Genomic DNA, 21,067 nt, shown 5'->3' on the forward strand with positions numbered 1-21,067 from the left:
ATTTATTTTCATAACATTTACAATACACAATAAATACTAACATACATTTTATAATACATAAACAATGTTTCGACCTTCTACACATTTTTTACAACTAATTATATATATTCCTCCACTTTACAAATATCAAAATAACATTACCTAGAACATTACCTATACAAAATAAATCCTTACACATTCAATAAACGTTAATTGGCGTCACCCATATAAGGAAAACAATTAGCATAACAGAAAAAAAAATTCAAATCAACAAATAAAAACAGACTATCCATTTAAACAACCAATCCTATTTCTGAAACAATTAACCTAATACTATATAAATGAAATAATAAGTAACTAAAAACGCAGTATACATCTCCTAAGTAAAGGAAGACGAAACTCTGCTGGATTTCTGGAAGAAAACTGATGGACTTCAACAGAAAGAGACCTACACATATCTAAAGTAAGTACTACTACATTATTAGTCAGCGAAAATGTAACTCTCAAAGCTCACACCTATATTTTAAAGCAAAATACATCAAATATATCTTTTTTTTTTAGCACTCATCCTACAGATGAAAAAAAAAAACAGAAGACCTACACAACACCTGGACATCAAAAGTTACATATAAAAAAGTAAGTATATATTAGAAATGTAAAATCGAGAATTAATAGATAGGTAACTAAATCTAAACTAGCAAAAAACGTCGAACAAATTATCATAAATAATAATAAAATATATCTACACATTTTCTCAACTTCCACAGGTACAAAAAGATATACACAGAAAATAACAGTTTGAAGAACATCAACAGCTGAAAATAACGACTTGAAAGCATCAAAACATTTACAGGTAAAATACAAATGTGTGAAACTGTATAATGTGATTAGAACATTTTTTTTCCTTAAAAAATATTTACATTCTCTTTTAATTACCTCCTAGCACTACAATACTATCATGACTGAAGGAGCTAAATTCATTTATTCACAAAAAGGGAAAATGCTTCTTTGTTACATGGGATATGTCTACACTCAAGAGAAACAAAAAGATTTGAAAGTGTTTTGGAAGTGTACGAAATATTATGCCAACAAATGTTATGGTAGAGCTATAACTCAGGAAACTACTGTTACTTATACTAAAGAACATAATCACCCACCCAATGTAACAGAAATAGAGATTAGACAAATGCTAGATTCCCTTAAAGAAGCTAGTACTAGCACTGATCAACCAACAACTGCTATTCTGAAACACCATTTAAGTGTACTTCCCCAACATGCTTCTAGCCAATTACCATCTATAGAATCCCTTAAAAGAACAGTAGCTAGACAAAAAAGAGCAACATGCACTACTCCTCCCACACCAAAAACTTTAGAAGAAGTCCAAATTCCACCTGAACTCTCTGTAACTCACAATAAAGAAAATTTTATACTCTATGACAACAAATCTAAAGATAAAAGAATTATACTGTTTGCCACAGCAAACAACATGACAAAACTTACCCAATGCCAAACTTGGATGATGGACGGTACTTTTTCTGTATGCCCCAAACCTTTTTATCAATTATACACCATCCATGGTCATTTCCAAAATGCAAATATTCCATTCCTTTATGCCCTTCTACCAAACAAACAGCAAACTACCTATCAAGAAATACTAACTGAAGTCAAGCAACATACTAACAACTATTTTCCACAAAAAATTATCATTGACTTTGAAAAAGCTATGATAAACAGCATCCTTAAAACATACCCACACACAGCAATACAAGGTTGCTATTACCACTTTAATCAATGTATCTGGCGACATCTACAAAAATCAACCTTGAGTATCCAATACGCCACTGATAGCACATTTGCTTATCAAATCAAAAAACTCATCGCCCTAGCCTATGTTCCACTAACAGATGTAACTGAGCACTATAACTTATTAATAGACAGCCCCTACTATAAAAGAAACGAAGATAAACTAAGCCCTATGCTTGACTACTTCGAAGACACATGGGTAGGAAGGCTACACAGATCAGGCCACAGAAGACAACCCAAATACCAAATAGCTTGGTGGAATGTCTACCTTAGCACACTAAATAAGGAAGCAAAAACAAACAATGCAGTTGAAGGATGGCACAATGCCTTCCAAGCAACTACAGGCCGAGGAACGCCTACCCTTCACAAATTAATACAATCCTTACAAAAAGAACAAAGTTACCAGGAGCTCCGAATGGAGCAATCAGTAACTTTGATTGGACCTAAACTCACCAAAGAAACTAAAAAAATGTATAACACACTCCAAAGTCAAGTTACCCTCTATCCAACTAGCAAAGGACTAGAATATCTATCAATGATTGCCAAAACTATTCTTTAAAACATTACATAACTATACACGTAAAACTAAACATATTTTTCCTAAAATTCTTCATTATAATATGTAACAAATTGCAATTAAATTATCAAATACATAATATTAACATATATAAAATGTATTTAGATAATGTATTTACAAAATGTTACATACAACGTAAGTAAAGCAAAATTAAAAACAGTTTTCCCACCCATTAAAAATCCAGAAAATACTTATATTTCTGATGCAGCTTCAAACGTAATCCAATTCCAAGCAATCCATAGGACACCATTCCAAAAACCCATACAATCCATGAAAGCCCAAAAAAAATGCAAAAATACAAGCAAATGCATAGCGACTCCTTTCCACTTCAGTAGACACCAGATACCATAGAAAACCCAAAAATCCGTAATGGCGAAAAATAAACGCTCCAAGAAAATGTAAAAACCCCAAAAATAGTGTGCAAAAATAAGAGTATATAATACTCGTTACACAGCTGTGATCAAAAAAGAAGGGAGTCCTCCAAAACAGCGAAACGCGACGATAACCTAGAAAAAATAAATAACATACCCACCCACATAAAAACACCCATACATATATAAAAACACATATTTATACATCAAACATATTATCTTAGTAACATTTAAACATATTACCTCACCTCACACACCTACAACAAAAACGCGGTAAAAATCCAATATCGTACACTCTACCTAACACCGAACACACAATCTTCTCTAATTAACTCTACCTACATAAACATAAACACAGCACACATACACTAGCAATAAGTTCAGAAACTTATAAAACACAATTAAAACAAACTTACCCTCTCTAACGCGAAGCAGCACCCAACCGCGATCTGTTGAAGCACCAAATACGCCTAAGTAACATTACGCGGTTAAAAAGTAGTCCCTGTATACAGCTAAATGCTATTTAATTTCTATATTCCAACACTTTAAAAAATACACAGAGTATTATATTAAGTGTAAATATTTTTTTAAAGTGTATAAAATTATTTCATAAATATTCATAAGTTTGAAATAATTATTCAACTGTTATGTTATAGTTAAAAAATTAATTTTTGATTTATAAATACATTTAGTAAATAATGTTAATGTAAAAATAAATTGCATATATAAGTTTGTTACAAGAAATGTTTTTTTTAAATTTGCAAATATTATGTAAAACATTATGTATGTATATAATAAATGTTTTTGGTGTTTATGTATTTAAAAATGAATATTATAAATATGTTCAATATTCATAATAATTATTTCCAAAAATATAACATGACTTGGTAATAAACAAAAATGTTACAATTACAAAAAAATGTACATAATTTGCAATCACAATAAATTCAATGTGTATCTGAATAAATATTTTGTTATTAAATAAAAAGTACATATTACCAATTTGTTTCAGAAACTATTTAAATGTTAATATATGTAAAAGATAAAAAAATTATGTTAATATAATTTATGTGTTAAAAACATATACATGTACTTCATATTTTTGTTATGTTAATAAAAACATTGAATGAAATTTTTTGATTATAAATAAAAAATGATTCTCTACTTACAAATAAATTTGTATATGTGAATAAACAATTTTTCATTTATGGCATTTAACCCTGTCTATGTTTCCTTCTTTATTATTGTATATAAATATTATTTGCATATTAAATAATCTATTAAAAAATACCTTATACATTTAAATATGTTTAAAAATGTATTAATATTTAAAGTCCTACAATACCAATAATTGTTTTAATGTATATTAATTCAAATATTTTATATAAAATATATGAAAAAGTAACTAATTTAATAGACATTTAAATTGACCATATTTTTACCCTGTATCCCTCTAACCTAAAACCCTAAACTGACCCAAAGCCCTAAAAACACCCCTTTACCCACAAACTAAAAACTGACCCAGAACCCACAAAATACCCCTTTACCCACTAACTGAAAACTGACCCTGACCCCTAACAATAACCCTTTACCCACTAACTGAAAACTGACCCTGACCCCTAAAAATACCCCTTTACCCACTAACTGAAAACTGACCCTGACCCCTAAAAATACCCCTTTACCCAAAAACTGAAAACTGACCCTGACCTCTAAAAATACCCCTTTTCCCACAAACTGAAAACTAACCCTGCAACCAAAAAAATACCCTTTACCCAAATACTGAAAACTGACCCTTAACCCTAAAAATAGCCCTTTACCCACTAACTGAAAACTGACCCTGACCCCTAAAAATACCCCTTTACCCACTAACTGAAAACTGACCCTGACCCCTACAAATACCCCTTACCCACTAACTAAAAACTGACCCTGACCTCTAAAAATACCCCTTTACCCACAAACTGAAAACTAACCCTGCAACCAAAGAAAGACCCTTTACCCAAATACTGAAAACTGACCCTTAACCCTAAAAATAACCCTTTACCCACTAACTGAAAACTGACCCTAACCCCTAAAAATACCCCTTTACCCACTAACTGAAAACTGACACTGACCCCTACTAATACCCCTTTACCCACTAACTGAAAACTGACCCTAACCCCTAAAAATACCCCTTTACCCAAAAACTGAAAACTGACCCTGACCTCTAAAAATACCCCTTTACCCACAAACTGAAAACTGACCCTGCAACCAAAAAAATACCCTTTACCCAAATACTGAAAACTGACCCTTAACCCTAAAAATACCCCTTTACCCACTAACTGAAAACTGACCCTGACCCCTAAAAATACCCCTTTACCCACTAACTGAAAACTGACCCTGACCCCTACAAATACCCCTTTACCCACTAACTGAAAACTGACCCTCACCCCTACAAATACCCCTTTACCCAAAAACTGAAAACTGACCCTGACCCCTAAAAACACCTTTATCCACAAACTGAAAACTGACTCTGAAAGAAAAAAATTACCCTTGACCCAAATACTGAAAACTGACCCTGAACCCTACAAATACCCCTTTACCCACTAACTGAAAACTGACCCTGACCCCTAAAAATACCCCTTTACAACTGACTCTGCACACAACATATACCCCTTAATAACCAAACAGAAAAGTAACCCAGAAGACTAAACCAACCTCTTTCCCCAAATACAAAATAATATATATATGAGAATATCTATAATTATATATATATATGTTATATATATCTTTATATATCTAATTATAAATATATTATATATATGTAATTAAATGTAATTAGACAATTATATTTCATATATATATATTTTATATTTAATTATTATAATATTAGTTATATCTATTTATATCTATATAATTAACATATTTTAAGTCTTTAACAATTATTTCATTATGAATACCAATTAATTAATTAACATATGTCATTACTTATAATTAATTAACTTCCCACCCTATACCCCTATTAACACACAACCCACTACATAACATAAAAATGTGATATGTAACATAATTTACTATAATAGCATTAATGTTAATAAATTTACAATTACATAAAATATAATTTACATATTTAATTTATTTTACAAATATTTAATTATTCATAACAATTAACTAATTAACATAATTAATTACTTACAATTAAATTACTTCCCACCCTATTCCCCTATAATCCCACAACCCACTACATATCCTAAAAAAGTTTGATTTTACATATTCAACAATAATTCCATTTATTTAAATAAATTAACAATTAAATTATATATAATTAACATATTTTTGATAAATAACAAGTATTTACTTATTCTTACCAATTAATTAATTAACAGATTTAATTACTTACTATTAAATTACTTCCCACCCTAATCCCCTATAATCCCACAACCGGCTACATGAAAAAAATTATTTAAATAAGCATAATTCTCAAATAAGCTATTAAAATAACATATTTACCAATTACATATTATATATTTAATTAAATAGTAATTTAACAATTAATTACATATTAATACTAATAATTATATTTACATATTTAATTAATTAATACCAATTAATATATTTACATATTTAATTAATTAATACCAATTAATATATTTACATATTTAATTAATTAATACCAATTAATATATTTACATAATTAATTAATTAATACCAATTAATATATTTACATAATTAATTAATTATATTTAAAATACTTCCCACCCTATTCCCCTAAAAACCCACTACCCGCTCCTAGAAATTATTATAGTTATATATATATTATAGTAATATAATTTTTTTTTAATTTATTAATTATTTTTAACATTAATTCTATATAAATAAATAAATAAAATTAATACATTTTAACACAAAATGCTATTATAAAACATTAAAACAATGTACATTGAACTATTACATATTATATATATACATATTAAAATTCGATATCATGAGAGTCGATATTGTAACAGTCGATAACACAACTTTCGATATTTTTAAACTAATAAACATATCGATATTTTTTACTGACGATATTACTTACTCGATATTTTTTATGTCGATATTTTTTACATACATAACAATCGATAAAAAAAAATCGATATTACTTACCTCGATATTAATGCCATCTCGATATTCTCTAGTCGATATTATGTCCAGTCGAAATAAATGACTCGATATTAAGACTGTACACCCATTGAGTGGGCATGTACGTACTAGTATGGGTGTGTCAATGGTTTTGACAATGGAAGTTTAGAGGTTTGAGTGGGTATAAAAATGGTTACATTGGGGTGTGAGTGGGTGCATCAGAGATTTTCTGGATGATGTCATCAGGGTTGTAATTTGAGATATCATCAGTGATATCACTGACCATGTCATGAGTGATGTAATATATGAGGTCATAAGCAGTTCATTGCAGGTGCGCAAGTTAGAGTTAGATTAGCTAACTATAACTGCAGAATTTCACTGGCTTTGTATGAGTGATATGTCAGCCTAAATATAACGTCCCAATAATATTTTGTCAGTGAATGTTGAATGTATTTTAATCTTATTTCCTGTTACCTGTAAACTTTGAAAGTGGGTGTGTAAGTGGCTGTATAGGTCAGTAACTGGGTGTGTGAATGGCTGTATGGGTCTGTGAGTGAGTGTGTAATGTCTGGGTAATTATGTAAGTGCATTAGTAGTACCTGGGTGGTTATATGAGTAAATAGTATTGCCTCTGGGATTCTATGAGTTCAATTGCCAAGGACACACAGCGAATGGCAAGTGTTTTTGACAAATTGTAAAACACATATATAGACATATTTTACATAAAGTTTCAGTGTAGCTATTTAGTAAGATACTAATTTAACTTTCCCCTTTGTATTCTGTGGAAATAACTACATCAAAAATGAATTTTCCTTCTTCACAGCAAAACCGGAGGTCGCAATGACGTCAGTAGTCACAAACACAAATGACAAAGTGAACAACAAATAGAAATATTTTACAGAAAGAAAGTTTGAGTCTAGCTGCTTAGTAACACAATAGTTTAATTGTATTTTATCAACTCACTTTGAAAAAACAACAAATTCTAAAAATAACTTTCAACATCGGAACTCACAAATAGAACATAACTACCAATCAAAAAAATGTAATTAGTTTACACAGTTTTACACCTAACTTGTTAAAGTGTAGCATAAATGCACTGCTGCCTTTGCACCCGAACTGCGCCGCACCATCGACGTCACTTTTGAATCCGGCATCTTCCAGACGACTGGAAGCGGGTGGCGGTCAAGCCCTCCTCCAGAAACCGTCAGCTGACCCAAAGGACCTGCAAACAGCTCTTGGTGGCCCTCTAACCTTGGAAACCCACACACCTCAACGGACCACGCCTGGAACCTTGGCATCATTCTAGATTTCTCCCTCACCATGACTCGCCAGATCAATGCCGTCGCCTCCACCTGTTTCAACTTGTTTCAACTCCCTCTGTGTCCTCCACAAGACCATCAAGTAGACCCCCCCTCAAGGCCAGAAAGACTGTCACCCACGCACTCATTATTAGCAGACTGGACTACGGAAACAGCTGCTACGCGGGATTCAACAAATCTCTGCTACACAAACTCCAGACCATCCAGAACACTGAAGCCAGACTAGTCCTTGGCACCCCATGACATGGGCACATGACCCAACACCTGAGAGACCTCCATTAGCTCCCCGTCGAGGGGAGGGTAACTTTCAAGCTACTTGCCCACGCCTACAAATCCCTCTATAACATCAGGCTCAAATACCTCAACAAAAGAATGTCTTTCCATGCACCTTAAAGAAGCCTCCGCTCCGCTGATCTCGCCCTGGCAGTGACCCGGCACATCCGCAGAATCAGAGCAGGAGGAAGAGCCTTCTCCTACGTCGCAGCCAAAGCCTGGACCGAGCTCCCAATCGTCATCAGATGCTCCCCTACCCTGCACATGTTCAGGAAGACCCTCAGGACCTGGCTTTTCAGCTGACCTGTAGTTGCATCCCCCCCACTGCACCTTGAGACCCTCGCAGGTGAGTAGCGCACTTTAAAAATCCCCTGATTGATTAATTGATTGATTGATGTGAGAACACTTTTTCTTGGGGTCTAGCAAAACAATATTGATGTGTTACAAGTAATATACCCCAATAAGCAACTTAAAAAAATTATGCAGAGAAAAAAATGAAAGAATTCATCAGACTCCAGACCTCCAGCTGCTAATCCTGACAACAAAGTTCCAGTTTAAGTGGAGAGAAGAAGATGCACTGACAAGTCACCAGAACAAATGTGTTTTGCTACTTTCTGCAAGAACTGTATAACCATAGCGGGCAAGCTGTCTGTGGATCTAATTTTCCAGAATGTGAAAAACTATTGTTGTTAGTTTGTAGTCTTCTTTAATTGTAGCAGTTCAAGTACTGTGAAAAAATGTAAATAAAGAAACATTTTGTAGGATTTAATTTTCAACATTTGGCAACCAAAGCATGTTACAATAGTGAAGTTGCGGGTATTATAGTACCTCTGTTTAGTTTTTATCTGTAGTAACAGTATATAGTCCTGTAATGTTTTATAAATTAATTTCCTTAAGTTAAAAATAGTCTTTCATCTCTAACAACATACTGTAGACAATACCCCTAATAGGCTGAATAATGTCTCAGAAACTCATAATTCAAAGACATTTCAACACAATAACACATTTTCTTACTGTAAGTTATCCTAACAACTTCGGTTCAAGAAATAGCAGATATAAGTTTGTTGGCTTTTTACATTATCTTGATTTTAATGACATCTCTATGTCATTGCAGTGTGTCCATCCTGTTTGACATCCTTAATATGCTGTGTAGCGTGTAGAGGTTACATTAACTGCTTCATAAAATATGTTTGAAATAGTAACAAAACTTCTTTTTGAAATGGAAATGTATCCAGCTGCAAAGTTTGTAATTTCAATTTCTAATTTACTACTATCCACAATGCATCATTGTTGCATGACTATGACATATTTCCCATACATTTGTAATAGCAATGTACACCTAAGTTCTAATCTGCAATTTGGACAGGTTAAATCTTGATGGACGTTTTTGGTTAAATTTTCAAAGGCCAAAATGTACAATCTTCTTACGCCAAATAGAGGAATCGTTCCAAATTAATTTTAGTGCTACAGGTGAATTTACAATGCTCACAATTATTGTTCCATTTATAACTTACACCAAATAATTAATTGCAATTCAAATATTGTTCCGCTAATAGTCCTAGCATTGTACATTTTTCAGCATCCTGCTGCACATTTTGAGAAAACACTACTAATCCAGTACAATACTCTACCTTTCAGACCTTTCATCAGCTGTGCTGGTGTTAACTTGGCTGTCTTTGGCTCCATACAGACTGTTGCCTGTAATGGATGTATACTTTGGATAAGAATTGCCTCATAAACATTTAAAACCTTGAAGTGGTTTTGGAATAGGAATCAGTATTGATTTGTTATGCACAGTTGTAGCTGGTATTTTATTATCCACTAATTTATTGTAACAGTACTTACTTATAACTTACTGTGTGGACAAGACAAAGCACTCCTCTCCAAATAAATACACAGCAAACCTTTGCCAGTTATCCTTATTTTCTTTTTCATTTTTTCCATACAGGCCAACAGTCTGTGTTGTAATCTTGTAGTGAGTGTGTCAACAACATTTATAAACATGCTGTTCTGGACAAAATAAATTGAACTGCACATCTTCACAAACCTTTTGTACCTCTGCCACAATACCATAGAAAAGTGTTCTTTTCATTTCTTCTAAAAATAAAGCAGGAAGATTCACATAGTATAAACTCCTACCTAAACTTAGCATTGCTGGGTGGTGTACAGCTTACATCCTGAAATTATGAGAGGTGCTTTGCCACACTATCTTTGATAAACAAGGTACTGAGTGTCCCTCCAAATGTGTATGCTTTCTGACCTTGCAAGAATCCAATCCTTGTAAAGTACTTACTTTGTATTTAAAACTTCACCTTCGAAAGATATGCAGAAAATTTCTTAGAACATTAATGGATTACTCTTAAATACTACAAACACTACTACAATACCATTTGTATACAGGCCCTGACTGTGCCTTCCCTGTATCTTTCTGCAATAACTTATTCTACATTTCTAGATATCTACCCCTCTTTCGCTGTAGGAGTGCCATTCTTCATTTTATAACATCTTCCTCTTTTATCCATTGCATGAACTAATGTGCTATCCTGGAGATAGCTTTTTTCATTAAAGAAAGGCTCTGTAGTAGAAATATGTATCCACTCTCCACTAAAAACTGTACAAAGGTTACTTCTATTGACTAATCTTTTGGTTTTGTCTCCTTATTTACAACACTATTTTGTCAAGAGTCGTCCTTCTATTTATAATCAAAATGAAAAGCTTCCTCTTCAAAGCAAAAGCCTTATCAACTACTCACTCAACTTGTTAGTTCTGTTTTAGTGTGTCTATACTTCTCCACATTTATTAATACATTTATAACCACTCTACCTTGAAACATCTGGTCTCTGATTTCCTTAAACTGCTACTGTCTCCTGGCTAAGGTGTGTCTTTTTTGTTACATTCTTTCCTGTTCTTGAAATATAGATTGTGTCCACTCTTACCGTTTCTCATAGTTTGGTTTGTATTTAAATTTTTTTCAAATCTTTGCGAGTGTCCAGATATATTTTAACATTACAAATGCACCCTTATTTTGCACCCCTATTTCTCATTCCCCACTGCATGGATCACCCCCAAACTTTCCATGACATACACAACCTACTTTGACACTTTTAAAAAAGATTTTCAGGCAGATTGGTCAAACAACGGTAACATTATAGCTGAGTCAAAAAATGTTTTTCCTATGGACACTAGGTGTTCTAACTATAACTACCTACTCGCGACTGACAGTACGAAATATGTGGGTGCATGACTGACTGTAGAAGTGAGTGATTAGATGTCTCAGTAAATGTATGGGTGAGTGACTGGTTGTGTAAATGTTTGCATCAGTCAGTCAGTTGGTATATAAGTGGCTGTATGGGATCTAAGTGGCTGTATGGGTGTATGAGTTGGTATGTAAGTAGCTGTATGGGTAAGTGATTGTTTGTCTGAGTACCTGTATCGGTGTCTGACTGTTTGTGTGGGTGCTTGATGGGGTGTGTGGCTGACTGACTGCATGGATGAGTGCTTGGGTGAGTCAGTGGCTGTATGGTTAGTGGGTGTGTGTGAGCGGCTGTATGGGTTAGTGAGTATGTGTATGGCTGTGTGGGTGAGTGAGTGGATGTGTCAGTGTTATTTGGGTGAGTAACTAGGTATGTGAAAGGCAGTATAGGTAAATGATGGAGTATATAAGTGACTGCAGGGGTGAGTGAATGAATGTGAGAGTGGGTGTATGAGTGAGTATGTGCTTACGTCAGTTGAGCCGGAGGTATGCAAGCAACCTATAACCGAATCCAAAGACCTGTGTAATGCACTGGCCGGATTCTTTCAGGAGAAGATTGAGAAAATGTATGCTAATTTTCCCCAAGTAAATCTGGCAGCTCCACCTGGCATTACGAATTCATCCACTGCTAGGGCTAGGACCGACTGTTCGTTGGATAGTTTGGGACCCATCTCCTTAGTTGAGACCGAAAGGGTCTTAGAGTCTGCAAAACCGGGTTCACCGGCAGATCTTTGCCCTCCGAAGATTATGGCACTTCTTTCTCATTCTCTAGCCCCTATGGTGCAAACATTTTTCAACTGCTCTATTTTAAAAGGGGTCATCCCCTTGCCTTGGAACGAAGCATTTGTTCTTCCCATTCTGAAAAAGCTCAAGGCAAACCCTTGGAACTGGGCAACTACCGCCCGATATCCCTGCTCCCTTTACTAGGAAAAATACTTGAAGGTCTGATCAATAAGCAGCTCAACTGCTATTTGGAGACAAACGGTATCCTGGACCCCTCACAGTCAGGTTTGCGGTGAGGATACAGCACCGAAACGGCCCTTCTAGCAGTGATAGACTCTCTGAGAACTACGGTGGATATGGGAGGATCAGCCATCCTGGTTTTGCTTGACCTCTCCGCGGCCTTTGATACCATCTCCCATACTAGGTTGGCGGAGAGGCTAAGCTCCTTCGGCATTGGTGGTCTAGCTCTCAAATGGCTCCAACATTTTTTGACTGACCGCTCTCAAACGGTCATCATAGGCCCCCACCAAGCAGAAAAACATCCTTAGACAAAGGCATTCCCCAGGGCTCCTGCCTTAGCCCCACCTTGTTTAATATCTATATGGCCCCTTTGGCGAGGGTAGTGGAAGCTCTGGGGTTCGAAGTCATCTCGTATGCTGATGACACCCAGCTGCTATTTAACATCGGTCAGAACCTGGAAGCAGATAGACTCCGTTTTGTCTTAGGAATTACCGTAATATCTAACTGGATGACCGACAACCGTCTCCAGTTAAATCCGGGCAAAACGGAAGTCATGCTTCTAGGGAAAGCCGCAGCAGTATGGTCGGAGGACTGGTGGCCTCGACAACTAGGCCTGTCACCAACACCCAAACAGTGTGTGAACAACTTGGGCATTAAACTAAACCACACTCTTTCCATGCAAGACCATGTCGCCTCAGTCTCTGGATCCTGTTACTACAGGTTTAGGCTACTGAGGAAAATTCTACCTTTTGTCCCGACGGAACACCGCAAAACCCTGACCCAAGCCTTAGTCCTTAGCCGTATGGACTATGGAATGCCTTACTGGCAGAGGTCGGAACCACTTCACTGAAAAAACTTCAGGTAGTTCAGAATACGGCGGCCAGGTTGGTCCTGAATATGCCGCCAGGATCATCATCACGTCCCTTACTAAGAAAGTTGCACTGGCTTCCGATTAAACAGAGAGCCTTTTTTAAAATCTGCTGCCTGACTTACTGTGCTCTCCAGGGACAGGGCCCCCGGTATCTCCAAAGGAAACTAAAAACGTATACCCCTAGTCGTCCCTTGAGATCTAGTACACTCCAGCTCCTCCAGGTGCCCCGCATTAGGCTCCACAGATCTGGGGGCCTGGCCTTTTCCTTCTTAGCTCCCAAGTACTGGAATAGTCTCCCAGCTTACTTACGAGATATACCCTCCTACTTAATTTTTAGGAAAATGCTAAAGGCCTTCCTGTACTAGGCTCCCTTTTTTCTCACCCTGTGCTGCCCTCCTAACCGGAGTATTCTGAGTAAAGCGCCGAGATGCCCCCCGGTGATTCGAGCGCTATATAAAAGGGCGTAACATAACATAACATAACTGTATAGGTGAGTGAGTATATGTTAGTATCTGTATGAGTAAATCAGTGGGTGTGTTTGTACCTGTATGGATGAGTAAGTGGCTGTGTGGTTGACTGTATGTGTGAGTGAATAGGTTTGCAAGTTGTAGCAGGGAGTCTGCTCCTACACAGAACTGTGCATAGAGACTTGGAACCTCAGTGAATTAGGGAGTGCCAAAACTCACCTTAGTAGCCCAAATCCCCTACCAAACTAGCAATCAGTGTCTCATTGGTTCTTCCATAACCCCAATGATTAGACAACCCAGAACATGGAACTTAGATTACCTCAGGCAATGTGGAACACATGAACACTCTTTCTTCATACTCTCATACCAGTCTAAAACAGCGAGTAAATGAAGACACATGCATGTTTGAAATATTTATTTCTAATGCCGTGTTCTCATTCGCAGTATCTTAGCTAATACAAGCAGACATATTATAAGCAACAAGATTATCAGCATAGTTACTATTCCATAAAATACAAAGGGAGAAAGCATGTTACAATGCTAAATGAAACAGGTTTAGAATATACCTCCCTTGCTTGTAGGTTATTTTATATCTACAGAAGGTCTCTTGGGATTACAAGGGCGGCCCCATACCTCTGGTCCTAGTAGAAATGGATCACATCAATTTCTGCACCAGCTCACTGCATGCAAATGTTCTCCAAGTGTGTGTGATCATGCCTACGCAGTGCATTATTAAACATGCCAAAATCAGAGGTGGCCACAGCTGCATATATGTTATGTCTAGAACGTGCGCTGATCAGTCCAAACAACAACCACTGTAATGAAATAACCTTGAAGGTAAGCATGGGCTGAAAATTCGTTCCGCTCGTGGAATTTGCGGATTTTCTGCAATCCGCGAATCTCGCGAAATCGCGGTAAAGTCCGCGAATCAGCGGGGACGAATTTTCAGCCAAGCACTTACAGGGTTACAGCAGCAGGTGAAAAAGTTGAAGCTAATTTTTTGTAACCTTTTACAAAAGGGTTACAAAGAAATTACCTTCAACTTGGGCACCTGCTGCTGTAAGCCTGTAAGTGCTTCCTGGCGCCTCGTTGCCTACTTGCAACTATTCTCTGACCCTGCTCTGACCCTTGAATCAGGGTCAGAGAATAGTTACAAGTAGGCAATGAGGCGCCTGTCACGAAAATTAAACCTCAACAGGAAGCACTGACAGATATAAAAACAAGCATTTGCAATGCAATATGTCTCGCATTAGGAAAGTTTGAGCTATTGGTCTTGTAAATGACAATTTTTTTTATTTATGTTTTGGTTTTGAAAATAGCTAAATTAATAGCTTTGTCATTTTCAATGCCAATAGTTATAACTTTCGCAAATGTGACATCTATAGCATTTGTAATGCAACATGTTTTGTATCTACGTGACTTAGCTGTATTGATATTACAAATTACAATGGCTTTTAATTTTTTTGAATAATTAATACTTAAATAAAAGTGATTTTAATTCATAATGGCAATAGCTTAAACTTTTGTGAATAACTTTTGTGAAGATTATGTTCAGTGTATTTTATTGTGACGAAAATCCAAGAACAGAAGTGAAATATTAACCTCTTTTTGTGACATTTGTAATAAAGTTTGAAACATTGAGAGAAAATATTTGAACCAGTTGTTTTTGAATGGTTGCGCAGATTGATGCTGGGGTGGCGCTGAGTGGTGCTGTGGTGGTGCTGAGTGGTGCTGTGGTGATGCTGAGTGGTGCTGTGGTGGTGCTGAGTGATACTTGGATGGTGCTGAGTGATGCTGGGGTGGTGCTGAGTGGTTCTGTGGTGGTGCTGAGTGATGCTGTGGTGGTGCTGAGTGATACTGTGGTGGTGCTGAGTGGTGCTGTGGTGGTGATGAGTGATAATGTGGTGGTGCTGAGTGATGCTGTGGTGGTGCTGAGTGATGCTGTGGTGGCACTGAGTGGTGCTGTGGTGGTGCTGATTGGTGCTGTGATGGTGCTGAGTGATGCTGTGGTGGTGCTGAGTGATGCTGTGGTGGTGCTGAGTGGTGCTGTGGTGGTGCTGAGTGATAATGTGGTGGCGCTGAGTGATGCTGTGGTGGCGCTGAGTGATGCTGTGGTGGTGCTGAGTGGTGCTGTGGTGGCACTGAGTGGTGCTGTGGTGGTGCTGAGTGGTGCTGTGGTGGTGCTGAGTGGTGCTGTGGTGGTGCTGAGTGATGCTGTGGTGGTGCTGAGTGGTGCTGTGGTGGTGCTAAGTGATGCTGTGGTGGTGCTGAGTGATGCTGTGGTGGTGAGTGGTGCTGTGGTGGTGCTGAGTGATGCTTTGGTGGTGCTGAGTGATGCTGTGGTGATGCTGAGTGGTGCTGTGGTGGTGCTGAGTGATAATGTGGTGGTGCTGAGTGATAATGTGGTGGTGCTGAGTGATGCTGGGATAGCGCTGAGTGATGATGTGGTGATGCAGAGGGCAGAAAGGCACAAAAAGCAGTCTAACAAAGGGCAGAAGGGCAGAAAAACAAGGGGAAAAGGAGTCTAACAGAGGGCAGAAGGGCATAAAAAACCAGTCTGACAGAGGACAAAAGGGCAGAAAAACAAGCGAAAAACTAGTCTAACAGAGGGCAGAAGGGCACAAAAAACGAGTCTAATGGGGCAGAAAGGCACAAAAACGAGTCTAACAGAGGGCAGAAGGGCACAAAAAATGAGTCTAACAGAGGGCAGAAGGGCACAAAAACAAGGGAATAACAGAGGGCAGAAGGGCACAAAAAACGAGTCTAAGAGAGGGCAGAAGGGCAGAAAAACAAGGGAAAATGAGTCTAACAGAGGGCACAAGGGAACAAAAAATGAGTCTAACAGGGGACAAAAGGGCAGAAAAACAAGGGAAAAACGAGTCTAACAGAGGGCAGAAGGGCAGAAAAACAAGGGAAAAACGAGTCTAACAGAGGGCAGAAGGGCACAAAAAATGAGTCTAACAGGGGGCAGAATGAATCCCGCCCTGCGTGTTTGTCCACGAAGATGCCACCTTTTTGTGCAATACCTCTACTCAACTGGAGTACTTTCTACTGTCTAATCAGTAAGTCCTCCCTCGTTGGCTAAATGAATAGGGGCAGATTTACAATAACTGTCGCATCCCCAGGGATGCGCCAGTTATTGTGCGCAGCAGCTCCGCCACCCATGGTGCGCCGCATTTACAAAGCGGCGCACCATGTGGCAAAAACGGCACAGATGCGTCACGCATCTGTGCCGTAAAAGCAGCGCATTGCTGGAGCTGCGTCGTGCTTGCGAACTAGCTCCAGTAATGCTCTGGGGGGCCCAATCTCCCCAATGCTGCATCAAGCCTTACTCCTGCTTCAAGCAGGCGCAGAGTTTTGACGCAGCATTGGCCTAAAAGTGTAGATTTCACTCAGCCACTTTTAGGAGGCGTTCCTGTGCTGGAACGCCCTCCCCTGCGCCAGAACACCTCCTGATGGCGCAGGGCTTTACAACGTGACACATCTCTCAGATGCGTCACGTTGTTAATACCCAGCACCATGGCGCATCTTTTGTGCTACCGCTGCATCACAAAAGGTCTCGGTAGAGGTTGGCAGTGGTGAACCAGAGGGTGGCAGTGATGAACCAGAGGGTGACAGTGATGAACCCGAGGGTGGCAGGGGTGAACCAGAGGGTGACAGTGCTGAACCAGAGGGTGGCAGAGCTGAACCTGAGGGTGGCAGGGGTGAACCAGAGGGTGGCAGGGTTGAACCAGAGGGTGGCAGTGATGAACCAGATGGTGGCAGGGGTGAACCAGAGGGTGGCAGTGGTGAACCAGAGGGTGGCATGGGTGAACCAGAGGGTGGCAGTGGTGAACCAGAGAGTGGCAGTGGTGAACCAGAGGGTGGCAGTGCTGAACCAGAGAGTGACAGTGGTTAACCAGAGGGAGCAGTGGTGAACCAGAGGTGCTGTGATGAACCAGAGGGTGGCAGTCATGAACCAGAGGGTGGCAGTGGTGAACCAGAGGGTGACAGTGGTGAACCAGAGGGTGGCAGGGGTGAACCAGAGGGTGCTGTGATGAACCAGAGGGTGGCAGTGGTGAACCAGAGGGTGGCAGGGGTGAACCAGAGGGTGGCAGTGGTGAACCAGAGAGTGGCAGTGCTGAACCAGAGGGTGACAGTGGTTAACCAGAGGTTGGCAGTGGTGAACCAGAGGTGCTGTGATGAACCAGAGGGTGGCAGTCGTGAACCAGAGGGTGGCAGTGGTGAACCAGAGGGCGACAGTGCTGAACCAGAGGGTGGCAGGGGTGAACCAGAGAGTGGCAGTGCTGAACCAGAGGGTGGCAGTGGTGAACCAGAGGGTGGCAGGGGTGAACCAGAGGGTGGCAGGGGTGAACCAGAGGGTGGTAGGGGTGAACCAGAGAGTGGCAGTGGTGAACCAGAGGGTGGCAGTGATGAACCAGAGGGTGGCAGTGATGAACCAGAGGGTGCTGTGCCCATACACGACCGCATGGGTAACTTCGCCATGCAAACGGCCCGCGAACACGCAAAAAGCCCCGCGAACACGCAAAAAACCCCGCGAACACGCAAAAAACCCAAAAATCCTCAAATTCGCATGAATTCGCGGATTTTGCGGATTGCAAATTCTATTTTGCGCGAATTTGCGGAACGCGAATTCGCAAATTTCGCCCATACTTACTTGAAGGTCTCGGCACTCACTGTTCAGACAAAGCTTACCAAGCAAGGATGCTTATATAGAAAAACATATTATTCTCCTGTGAAGCAAAACATTCTGCTAACTTTAAACATTTGTAATGATGTGTGCCGTTTGCAATGTCAGCAGAAAGGAAAAATGGCTTTTAAACTTCTAATAAGCTCATGTCAACTTATCACAGTGTAAAGGCAAGGCTCATCCCCATGACACCCTCCTTTGATCCGAGCACGGATAAGAAAAAGGGGCAATTTTGGAAAGCAGAGTTCAAGATTGACAGTCAGAACCAAGTTCAAATTGCCACAGTGAAAAAAATGGGAACAAACTCCATAAATTTAAAGTACTTTAAATCAAGCAATTTTTGCCACGGAAATTTGGAAGCCAATGGGGCTGGGTGGAAAAAAATAAAGCTGGAAGAAGAAAAAAATAAAGAAGTCTGATGTCCAACATGTGACCTCGGCCATGTAAGAGAGAGAGAAGAGATAACACATGTCACTCCAATAATGTATATGCAAAGTATATCGCAGAAGCCTCCAATAGGAAGTCACTTTCCTCATCTGAAAACAGTTCAGCCATCCAATTCAGCAATGGGAAAGAACATACATGTTCCTCAATTACCGGAGCCTCTAGCACCATCAGAGGGCAACTCGGTGCTTCTTCAATGAAGCTGCGTGCCAAGAATTCTTGCACCGCTGCGAAAACATTCCAACGTCCCAGGACTCCGTGCATCGCTGCAAAGGCCATAATCCCTCCGTCAAAACAAAGCAATTCATGAGCAGCTAAGGGGCTCATAATTGGATCATAATCCGCATTGGCAGACACCGTATTGCAGAGACACATATCCAGGGCCCAGTCGAAATCGCAACTCAGGCAATGAAAGACAGGCAGGACGCATGTAAAGAAGGAAAATCGAAACGATAATCCATACGTTGCACTCAATGTAGCAAGAGGCAGCGCTCCATAATATTCAAGTATTCGTTTGCCGAGCAGCAACAGTTATGACAGATCTTCTCGCAACACAGGACGTGCATCCATTTTGAAATAAACAAAACAACAGAAAGATGCCTGCAATCAGAGCAAGCATTAAGGGAAATCCACCAAACAGGCTGGAAATAATTGAATGAAAAAAGGCCAGGAACACATCAAATATAGTTTGAAAAGAAGTCACAAGGCCACTGCTAACAACTTTAAAAAAGTGAGCCAGCCCTGAGGTGGAGGATGCATTAAAGATAGTGTGAATTAACTCACCAAAATGCAAGGGCAAATCCATATTTAGTAAAGCATGCACTTCTGTGCGGGTGTTTGCCACGGAAGGTCAAATGTTTCACAAGCAGATGTGAGGGTGACTTCTTACTGAGACAATAGAGCTCTTATACTAATCATCTTGTTGAACTATGCTTTCAAGGTCGGAATCATCGGCCAGATGGAAACATCAAGCTTCCGATGCGGAGGAGGAAACATTACATTTTTACAACAGACTACACGCTCACTGACCGTAACGCGTAAGGAATTCCGGCTACCATCCCACAACAATCTTCATCATATAAAAGTAAATAACCCGTTTGCCAGTAATGTGAAAGTGGGTATGATAGCAGGTGCCGGTGTACCTTTCAAAATACATGCTAATTTTGGCTCGTTCTGGTTACAAGAGCCTTGCAATTGGATATTTCTACACATTAATGAGTGATCTGGTGTTGTAGTACAATCCTCTTCATTCAAATAAACCTCTTTTCCCTCCCTAAAGCACCTATAGGTAAACGGTGACGACCAAGCTTCATGAAGATAAGCGGTGCTTAGAGGTTCATATATGCCTATTGCATAGTACTTCATACAGGCCTCGAATTTGAAAAGGTAAAGTTATTAATCCGTGGATAAGCCACGTTGCAGAATTTGTTTCAGCCACAGAAAAAGGTAACGGTTCTAACTTTTCAATGTGTAACATAGAAAAAGTTGCATCTTTCATTGACATAAAACGTTGTTTTTCAGTCAAATTAAAAGGGGCAAATAATGATGAAGTATTCATGTAGTGCCATGGCACTTTTCCTGATTTCAAGGTCTGCAAGGTCCATGCAAACTGCATAATAGAACGCAATTGATTTTGGCCATGGTACAAAACAGACACATCTTCTAGCACAATATCAACAACAGATGAAACAATATTATCTAACGTGTAAATGCGGGAAGAAACTGTGTTAATGCTGATATCTAAAACTGCTAGCACTTTTTTTAAGTTTGCCTGATCTATAGCTCTAATGCGGGAAGCAGTCTCAATTTGGGACAGTTCCCAAACTTCATTGTAAATACCATATATCCATCTTTTAGATCTGCCGTAAGCTGGGCCCTTGACAAAATCATTTAGATCAACATTGTCAGTCAATTTAGATAAAAGCAACTTAACCGATACCAAAGTGGAATGTTTGAGCC

This window comes from Lissotriton helveticus, chromosome 2_1 (genome assembly GCF_964261635.1).
Source record: "Lissotriton helveticus chromosome 2_1, aLisHel1.1, whole genome shotgun sequence".
Classification (NCBI taxonomy): Eukaryota; Metazoa; Chordata; class Amphibia; order Caudata; family Salamandridae; genus Lissotriton; species Lissotriton helveticus.